At 41.9% G+C, this 9,522-nt stretch overlaps 1 long non-coding RNA gene across 1 annotated transcript in view; it reads right to left on the reverse strand.

Moving 5' to 3' along the window:
• Positions 1-2,579: 2,579 nt before the first annotated feature.
• Positions 2,580-9,522, reverse strand: part of LOC108448586 — an 8,732-nt gene continuing 1,789 nt past the window's right edge. Inside the window, exons 2-3 of the long non-coding RNA XR_001864538.1 lie at positions 6,668-6,788; positions 2,580-5,963 (exon numbers count right to left, since the gene is read on the reverse strand). This is a non-coding gene — a long non-coding RNA (uncharacterized LOC108448586). The remainder of the gene's footprint in view (positions 5,964-6,667; positions 6,789-9,522) is intronic.

Below are 9,522 nucleotides of genomic sequence, written 5' to 3' on the forward strand. Positions count from 1 at the left end.
TCCACACCTGGCTCCTCATCCCACTGCCTCTCAGACTGCAGATATCACTGTCACTGCAGAAAAACTTCCAGAGAAAGAGCAGGAAGACCCATCCAAAAAGGCTGTCATGTTTTTCACTGAAGTTCAAGAGTCAAACTAGCAGCAAAATGGACAAAGCAGCATCTGCTTCTGTGTCAGTTAATTCCAGTTTTGGAGCAGATTGCTTTTCCCTTAAATGTTATATGCAGGCCTTGCTTTTCCAGTCTAGAATAGGATGACACCAAACAAACAAAAGTACATAGATGGATCAGAACAAATTATTCAAGGTGTAGAACAGGTTCTGTGTAAAGGAATGAAAGAGCAAATTACAGCTCCTCATCCCAGGAAAGAGATACTGCAAGGGATGAAGGAAGAGGTCTCTAAAATCCTGAGTGTATGGGGGAAACTGTCTAGGGATCAACTTCCCAATTCCAGTATAAGAACTACAGGGAAGAGTCAAGTAGGACTCACGTTCAAAACAAAGGGGAAGTATCCTATATGTTTTCCCTGTTCTTATGTGCTTTTCTAGGCAGCCACTTTTGGCCCATGCCAGACAGAGGACACAGGGTCAGAGACGCCTGTGGCTATTCTAGCAGACATCACATGCCATACAAATTGTATTTCCTATGTCTTTTAGGTAAAACCCTGAGAATGAGCTTGGTTTTTGGAAACATTATTTTGAGTGACTGACTCATGTAAAGTTGCAGTTTCTCAGTAGCTGTTGGTCTCTTACTGTTTCCTTCCATGCTTCCTTTGAGTCTCAGCGAAAGTTTTCATGTATCCCCTCCCTCTGTCAAAGAGGCACAGGCAGGAAGGCACAGTGAACAGACTGGGAACTGGTCTGCTCCATGTAGTTGCTCACTATGTGCATTGGGGTCTTTTGCTGGGTACCTCCATCAGTAGAAGCTGCAAATACCTTAGCAGTGGTAATTCTTAGTGCCTAATGTTGAATCACTCTTAGTCCTTATGATATCAAGAACAATATAGGAACATTTTTCCCTGGGATGGTGTTGTTTCATCCTGTTCCTTGACATAGAGACGGAGAACAAAGAGGAGGAAATAACTGAGGATAAGAAAGATTCACATCTTCTAGTTCCAAACTCTAGAAATTATATTCTGTTCATGTTCACCTCTAGCCATTCCTTGTGACCCACAATATTTTGTCTGGCTTTGGAATATTTTTCCATGACACTGCTATTATACAAATTTCAGCGAGCACTCTGATAAAATGAGTTGGCACATAAGATCATGTAGCCAGACCTTCCTGTCGAGAGAAAAACACCCTCTACAAAAACAGCCTTTTCAGAAAACAGCCTCCAGCTATCAAGATAGCTGCCTTTCACTGAGTTTACTGACACTGTGTTAAGTGCAAGAGTGGCTGGGTCTGGGCTTACAGTATCCTTACTCCTCTACTGCTGTGATCTCTCCAGCCTCCATGCCTTCCTTTGAAATAGTTCAGACAGGGAATTGGTTTTGTCTTTTGCAGAAATATATGCTATGTTTAGCCTTTCAGATTGACATCACAGTGAGATCTGACCTCATCCTTGTCAGATTTGACAGGTAATTGCTGCTCAGAATGGATGTTGTCCAGTGAGAAATAGAGCAGTAGGTCTTTCACATTTTACACTACTGCCAGCACTGTTATTGGTGCTTTGCAGTCAGGCCTAATCTAAATGATCTCTAGATAGCCACCACCTTCAGGATTTAGGCACTTCTGTGGTGGAAATCACAGGGGCATTGCCTATGATTGCCCCAGAGGGCTGTACTTGCTTTGTACACAACTTACATTCTCCAAAGTCATTGGGGCAAAAGCTTCCCCTAACATAAGACTCAAAAAGTTACACCCAAATTTGAAAGGAGCCCTCCCATGTGTGGTCCTTTCAGTAGCTCTAGGAAATTGTTTCCTTAATTTTCACAACTGACCAAATTTTACTTCAGAAGACTGTCCTCTCCCCAGTGGGCTCCCTGACTTGAAGCCCTGTGTCCTCAGCTGTTCCCTAGCTGATCCCATGTAATAAACTCCAGAGTAAATAATCTTCGAACTGCAAATCTGCAAAGTGGGTCAGAGGCTCTTCTCTGGGTACAGTAGGACGAAACCTGACACAGTTATGGTGAAGAGTAAAACCCTTAGTGCAAATTCCCTTACTTGACTCAGTTGTTTCCACTCTGGTTGCCACAGTCTCTACTTCACTGCTTACACTGGCCTCCTCATTCTGTCCATTTTTCCTGGACACACTTGTGACTTTCAAAACTCAGTTATATTCTCCCTCTACTTTCATAAACCTTTCCCTCCTCTTTCTCTTCCTGCTTTTATCTGTTCATTTTGTAGGTCTTCCCTTTCCCTTACCATATGAGAGTCCACTATCTATCGAGAGGATAGATGATTCTTCTTCTCTCTGTACCTTATCTCCACTTAGTCTTTTCCTGATCTATTCCCACTGTCATATTTCATAAGCAGATTACAGATCCCATACCAACATCTGACTGATCTGTTTTCTTACAATGTGAAATCTCAGGCTGACACTGATGTCTTCCTCCAAAAGATTTCAAATGAGCTTAAGTCTAACAGGGTCATATTAAAACTCATGATTTTCCCATGCAAGTTGCCTTCACTTTCCAACATCTTCTCTCACACCACTACATATCAAAAGCCCTCATTACCCAAGCCTGTAACATCTTGGATGTCCCCAGCATGACAGACACGTATCACATCAGCAGCAGTTTGCACTTTATTGGTCACTGTCAGGCTCTTCTTGTCTGTACAGCCTAACTCCTCTGAAGTACCAGCTCCACCAAAGGTGTTTCCTGGCATTATCAGACAAAAATATGTGATGAAGTTTAAATCATGCAAAGCTATGCTTTAGGAGAGAAAGAGGTTTTGTTCCAACCAAGTTTAAATTTTGCATTTCACCTAAATTGTGGCAAAATACATGAATCTTGTGTCAAAATTTCTGTTCAAAGTTGAGACACATTTGGTACCAGACAGTAGGAGGGAAAGGTCGGCCCCTGTCTCTGGAACAGGGACAGTTGTGTAATCTTCAGCAGTTGCATGGCAGGTGTGTAGGAGAGATGGCTGCCTACAACATCTTACGCAGTCTGGCTTGCTCTGCAGTGATCAGGAAATGATGGGGGCACAGAAACCACACTGTGATTCATACTTACTTCTTTTTTTATAACAACTATGTAGATGGTCTAAACATCCTGAAAATCTAGGTAACTTTGTTCCAGACACAGCAGAATGCACAGTGCTTACTGGGTCATACAAATGATCTGTGAGGAAGCTCTAGAACCCACTTTGTCACAGCCAGAGAAAAGGCAAGGCACAAGACCCCAGTCTCTGCCAAATGTGGTGCCACATACGCACACATTGCAATTTAGGAAATGCTCCTTAATGAAAGGCTTCATTAAATCACCCTAGAATAACCATGTGCTGCAGTAACCATACACTGGAGTATGGAAAAGTTATCGTTGTCTCATAACAACTCTTAATTTGGGACAAGTGTCTTCAGTGACAGCAAAGAGCATCCCCATTTGTTTCAGTCTGTGAGTGCTTTAATCAAGTACACCCATGAGCAGAGATGCATGTGGTCCTGCTCCTGTAAGGACCAGTAGGTCAGCGAGTCTGCTGCCCACTTAGTTTAATGATTGGGCAAAAAAGTGAGAGTTTTTCTGGTTTATTGGGTAAAAAGGTTGACTCGACCACTTGGTATATGTATTTTTTTTTTCTATTCGCATTTTACTGTTCTTTTCAGTTATGTCATCACACAAACCAGCACCTTAGTCCTTGTTCTTTCAACAGATCTTAAGATACCAGAATTGCAATGGTCCGAGGCTACAGCCATAATTCATTTAATGGCAGGCCACAGAGACTGCCTCTATGGCCCTCATAAATTCTTGGAGAGACGAGCTCTACATTCTCTTCTCCTTTTTATGATGGTCCAAAATGAGTATCACATGGGCCTCTCTCTCTTCAAGATCAGAAGAGATTATCAGAATAAAGAAAGTAATAAATACTCCACCCTTCTCTCATTTGCAGAGACTAACCACTTTGAATATTCCAAATCATTCATGACTTCAATTTCCTACAAAAAGAATTTACTTTTTTAAAGGAGGAATACAAATGTCCACACAGAACCTGTTTGTAATATTCTTATCAGAGACAGAAGGCAAATACATGTGCAAAGGATGGAAGCAGACCTCTAAGTAGAAGATTTCTCAGAGTGCCTTGACCTTGATTTGTTGCTGTACTCATGCTGCATCATGTGCAGATTTACAACAGAACCATCCCTGTAAGAAAACAGAACTGCAGTTCAAATCTTCCAGTACAAATAAATGGTTTTCCTGCATACAAACCTGCAAACTGAGAGCCAAATCTGAGTTCATTGAGGAGAATTGAAATCATTAGCAAAGATGAATCTAAAGCCAAAAGGCTAGACTCGAAGACACTCAGATTAAAGTTTGGCCATGCATGTTTCTATAAGCTAGCTAGATAAATCTAAAATAAATGAAATATGAAAACATAGATAGGCTTTTCTCTTTAGCAGAAAATCTCAAGGCAGCCTCTCTAATTTATTTCAACTGCATGTACTCTGAGGAATGTGTTCACCGAGCAACAGAGGGAACCCTGGTAACGGCTTGAGAAATTGTAGTTGTAGGTAATGTGTAAGTGTGCCTTTAATGTGTTCAATAACTAATGGGATAGTTGCTGCAGATGAGTGGGAAAGAAAGGCCCCTGTGGAAGCTTTTTCTTTAATGTAATCACAGCTGTAAGCCAAGGTTAATTTAGCCATAGCTCCCTTGGGAAGCATCATGGATAGACAATTCAGGGTTTGGGTAGCAGCCATCCTCTGTTCTGGGTTCTGTTAGGCCCACTCTTCCCCAAACAGTGAAAGCAACAGACTGGCATCCTCATGCTCCAGGATCCTCTAGACCCCATGGTGAAAAATCCTGAAATTCCTGGTGGCCTGAATGAAATCAGTAGTGGAAGGGGGAGAGAGGGGCAGACATATGTATACATTCAGCTCCTCCTGCTGCAGAATGGGGGAAAAAATTATTTTCTTTCCAGATGGAATTGCTGGAAGGGCAAATCCATGGTGCTGCATTTTTTGTATGTGCTTTTAACAGGAGTCCTTGCACGGCACAGAGAAAGAGGCAGGAATGGGTAGCCCTCAGAAACTGAGAGGGGATGAAGGGTGTTTTTCCTGTTAAATGGTTAAATCATGGGTTGCAGTTGTAGATTTTAAAATGTGAATTATTTCCTTGTAAAAATTAAACCACAGCAATGAGAGGTGACAGGGTGGTTAGCCCCAGCGGAGGCTGTGCTGTGCAAACCACCCCAGTGACTGACAACACAAAGCAGGAAAGCCTTCGGCCTCCCACCCTTCCTTCCCTACCCACTGCAGCTCTGCTGGTGCTGCTCCAGCATCCCCTGCATCAAACCTGCTTGTCCAGTCACTCTCCCTGCTATCCCCAGCTCTGCTGCTGTCTGACCTGGCAGGGTGGCAGACCCTGCTGGTCCAGTCTGGACCCTCGGCCCCCAGGCCAGACCATGTCCCTCAGTGTGGCTGTCTGAAGCCCACCAGGTTTTGGTTACATGCTCACAACAGACACTGAGCAAAACACACTGCTGGCTGTCCTGCACGCTCGGGAATCCACGCTGCATCAATTATTTTGGTCAAAGCTTTAGAGATCACTGGTTGCTTCTTTGGAGGCAAATGCTCTCTTTGGCAAAAGACTCATGGAACATGAAAGCAGATTCTTTGTTTTAATAACTTTGAAGTTTATTATCAGGTAATCTTTCCAATGTTAATATTTAGCCACTAGTATCTATTTGGATAGCAGCTTGCGTAAAACAAAACAGGGGCTGTAAGAGCTGTGCTTTCTTTTCCTAAAGTACTTTCCTTGCGTCCAGGTAAAGTCAGAAGTGGCAGAGTGTCCAGACTCACCTGTTCAGGAGACATGAGAGGAGCTACAGATCATCGTCCGAGAAGCAAAGCAAGCCATAAGCTAACCTGGTGAATGGGTGCAATTCCCATTGTGCAGGGAACTGGCATTAGAAAAGAACAGTAAGAGCGAAACAGCCTTCTCGAGACTCCCACTGAAATATTAAAAAATCCTGCTGAGGACAGCTGAGAAGCCAATATGTGAATAACAAGCAAAGGTATTGAGACATGTATTGAGACAAGCAGCACAGTCAGAGAGCACAGACAGCCTTTCTGATGAGGGAGAAAGGAAAAAGAAGTCAGAGCAGTGATATTTGAGCAAGGGACAATACCCAATCACCAATGGACTCTTTATCAGGCAGATCTGTGTACCACAGAGGCAGAGATGTGCTTTCCACTTACAGCACACACAGGCAGCTCCCATGCACTCATCGGAGAGGTAGACATGAGAAATTTCTTCTCAGTTAAATTGCCAAGCAAGCACTCACAAGGGTAACTTTCATGGCACGGTTACTGTAAGCAAAAGCTTCCCCGTAAGCAAAAGGACACAGGAGATCAAACCAAGCAGGGGAGCTGGCTGGCATTTCATAATCTGTCACAAGGAGATCTCCCGAGCTGGGGCAGCACTGGGTGATGGCGTGTCTCCCTTCAGAGGGCAAAGAGACCAAAAATGACCCCAGGCACCGCTCAAACAACTTGCACCTTACCCCATCACATGGATTCCTTTGCAATCAGCATAACATTGCTCTGCAGGCTGGAAACATCATGTAAACCCTTTGATCCATCCTTTCTTCACCTAAGGGCAGCAGACAAATCAGATGGCTTCTCCTGATAAAAGAAAGGAATTTGTTGTTTTTTTTCAAGGCAATCAGAAGTTCATTACTAAAATTGTCCAAATTAAAGTTCCAGTTTCATCACTTCCATTCCCCATCCCTCAGTCCAAATAGCCATTGGACCACATATCATTACAAAAAAAAATGCTAGTTTAATTGCTAGATTATGCTTTGCTAAATTTGGCCTTGAAATCAGATTTTGAAATTAAAATCAACTTGTTTTCAACTTTTATTTTAGAAGTTACAGTGTTTTGACTATTCCAACATATTTATTAGTTTTTTTTCTAACTGCATATTTTTCTTTTGTAAAGAAGAATCTATCACAAAAAAAAGATCTTTTTCTTCATTGTCCTTCTTCTGATGACAGACTGAAGTTTAAAGTTTCTAGGTTTGGCTCTTTGAATAGAAAAGTGACTAACCAATAGCAAGCCAATATTCATCATTTTAGGTTTGGGTTCTTTCAATAAACAGTCAGGGCTAGGACTGCAGCTGGAGCTTGTCAATAATATCATGGAGGATGCGTCAGTGTTTTGCTAAAGAACCTGCAGACCACGTGGATTCATTGGTCCAGATGGTGTTAGCAATGACATGGAAGCTCTCAAAAATTGAAAGCAAAACAGAAAAGGTAACAGGAATCCCAACAACTCCAGGTCCTCTCTGGGAGGTAGGATCCAAAGAAGTGTGAAGAGGGACATGAAGGACAAGTAAATCTATGGATGCGACAGGTATGGTCTTGGGCACTGGAAAACAGCTTCTAACTCCACTTTGACTTGCCTAGAGCTGTCTTTCATAACACGTGTCAGTCTCCAATATAGGCACTTGAAGTCTGTGCTGGTTACTTGTGAAATCCTCAGGAGCTGCCAGCACTTCAATAATACTACTCTTCACCAGCAAAGTGCAGTAGCAGCTGACATGAATTCCACTGAAATTGTCCACTCCTAATCACTGCACTTCCAAAAAGGTCCAGGCAACTTGGAAGGAATCGAAATGTAATTCTAGAACCAAGAAGAGTGGAATTATTAGACTAAAGGACTGAAAGTCGTTTAAGCCAGCACAGAGAAAGCTTGTGTGAGGACTGATTTGTATCTGAAAAGTATCTGATCATAAAGACACCACAGAAAAGGAAGCTATTTCTGTCTGATTAGGGCACTTGGAATTAGTGAGGGGGAGACAAAAAGCACTGAGCTGAAAGCACTGCACTGCAGCAGACTTCTGGCCAGAGGACAGGGGTTCATAGCTCATGAACCCAGAAGTCAGTGGAAGCCAGAATTCCTTTTCCAAATGAAAGTGAGCCAAAATACTGAAATGCTGCACAAAGCAGACATTCCTGGGAAAGGATACTGAGCAATTCTAGCTAAAATAATATATTCCTGGTTCAGGTTTGCCATTAACCCCAGATTGCATATGTAATTGTGTGGTGTTTATTCATGTGATGCCAATCCACAGAAAGTTCAGTTATGTGTTGTGGTCCATACCATTGCTTCAATGGTTGGTTTTGGTAAAGGTGGACAATTTTAAACTTTCAAGATTAGTAACTATCTTACCATGAATCAGTTATGGTAACTATCACATAACTTCCACAAGCTGTTTGACATAAAGGTTTCTATTAGTTCCTGGAATTATTTTTTTCCTGCATTTTATGATACAGCAATTAGTAGAAATTAGTGCAATTTCTTTCCCCAATTAAATCTTGATGGTTTACATTATATTTTGGGAGCTGTTTACAGTGAAAGATTCCAAAGAGAATAACCATATTACACATATAACTAAATGACATATGACTGAACAAAATCTGAAAGATTTCCTCAGAAGTGTTGTAGCTTTTATACATCTGCTGTTTTGATTTTGACTATGTACATTTGCAGTGAATTCCCACATCAACAGAAGAGAAAATATTTTTTTTTTTAATTGGTGTGTAGATATATTATTTTCTTGGTTATGCCTACAGATTTCTGCAAACCAGCCTATGTCCTCAGGCATAACTCCAAGTTTTGTAGTGGTCATTTAGGAGAAGTGCTATTTTTGCTGAAGACTTCTTGCAGACTATGACACTGTCCAAGTACTTCTTAGCATTTTGTTATTAGTTTTGGACACCTGCTAAGAGTTGTTCACATGTTCAAAATTTATGGAGTCCCTACTGTCCACCAGAAACTGGGATATACTGACAGGAGAACTCGGGCCTGACAACATTTCCCACATGCTTTTCTTGTACGCATGCAAAGAGAGCATCTCTTTGTGAAGTCCTTGTTTGGTTCCTAAAGGTTCAAAACAATTTCTGTGACACTTTCTCTAGTAAAGGTACAAGCTTTATTTTAGCTAGTAAAACTATGTCCTATTTTTGCAATATCTCAATAAATTAGAGTGTTTTTTGACTAGTGAAAACAGGTCTGCTGACAATTCCTCCCCCCATGAATACCACACTTTGGAAAATAACCAAACATTGAATCTAAATACCAGGCACAAACCAAAGGTGATAAGATCTTCAGAACTGGCAGGAGCCATGAGTGCCAGCACTTCCCCTCGCTCTGCTCTGTGTACTTTGCCAGCTGCAGCATTTATAGCCACATCCTTGATCCCAAATAGCCATCTCCACCATCAGCACTATTTGTTAGCTTATGGAAAAACGTGGCATGCAGCAGTCTATTTCATGGACTGTTTAGTATGCCAGCATAGTCACATGTTTAGGATAAAACATGCTGCATCATTTTTGCCAGCCCAGCTCCCTCACT

Source organism: Corvus brachyrhynchos, unplaced genomic scaffold, assembly GCF_000691975.1.
Source record: "Corvus brachyrhynchos isolate BGI_N302 unplaced genomic scaffold, ASM69197v1 scaffold115, whole genome shotgun sequence".
In the NCBI taxonomy this organism is placed as follows: Eukaryota; Metazoa; Chordata; class Aves; order Passeriformes; family Corvidae; genus Corvus; species Corvus brachyrhynchos.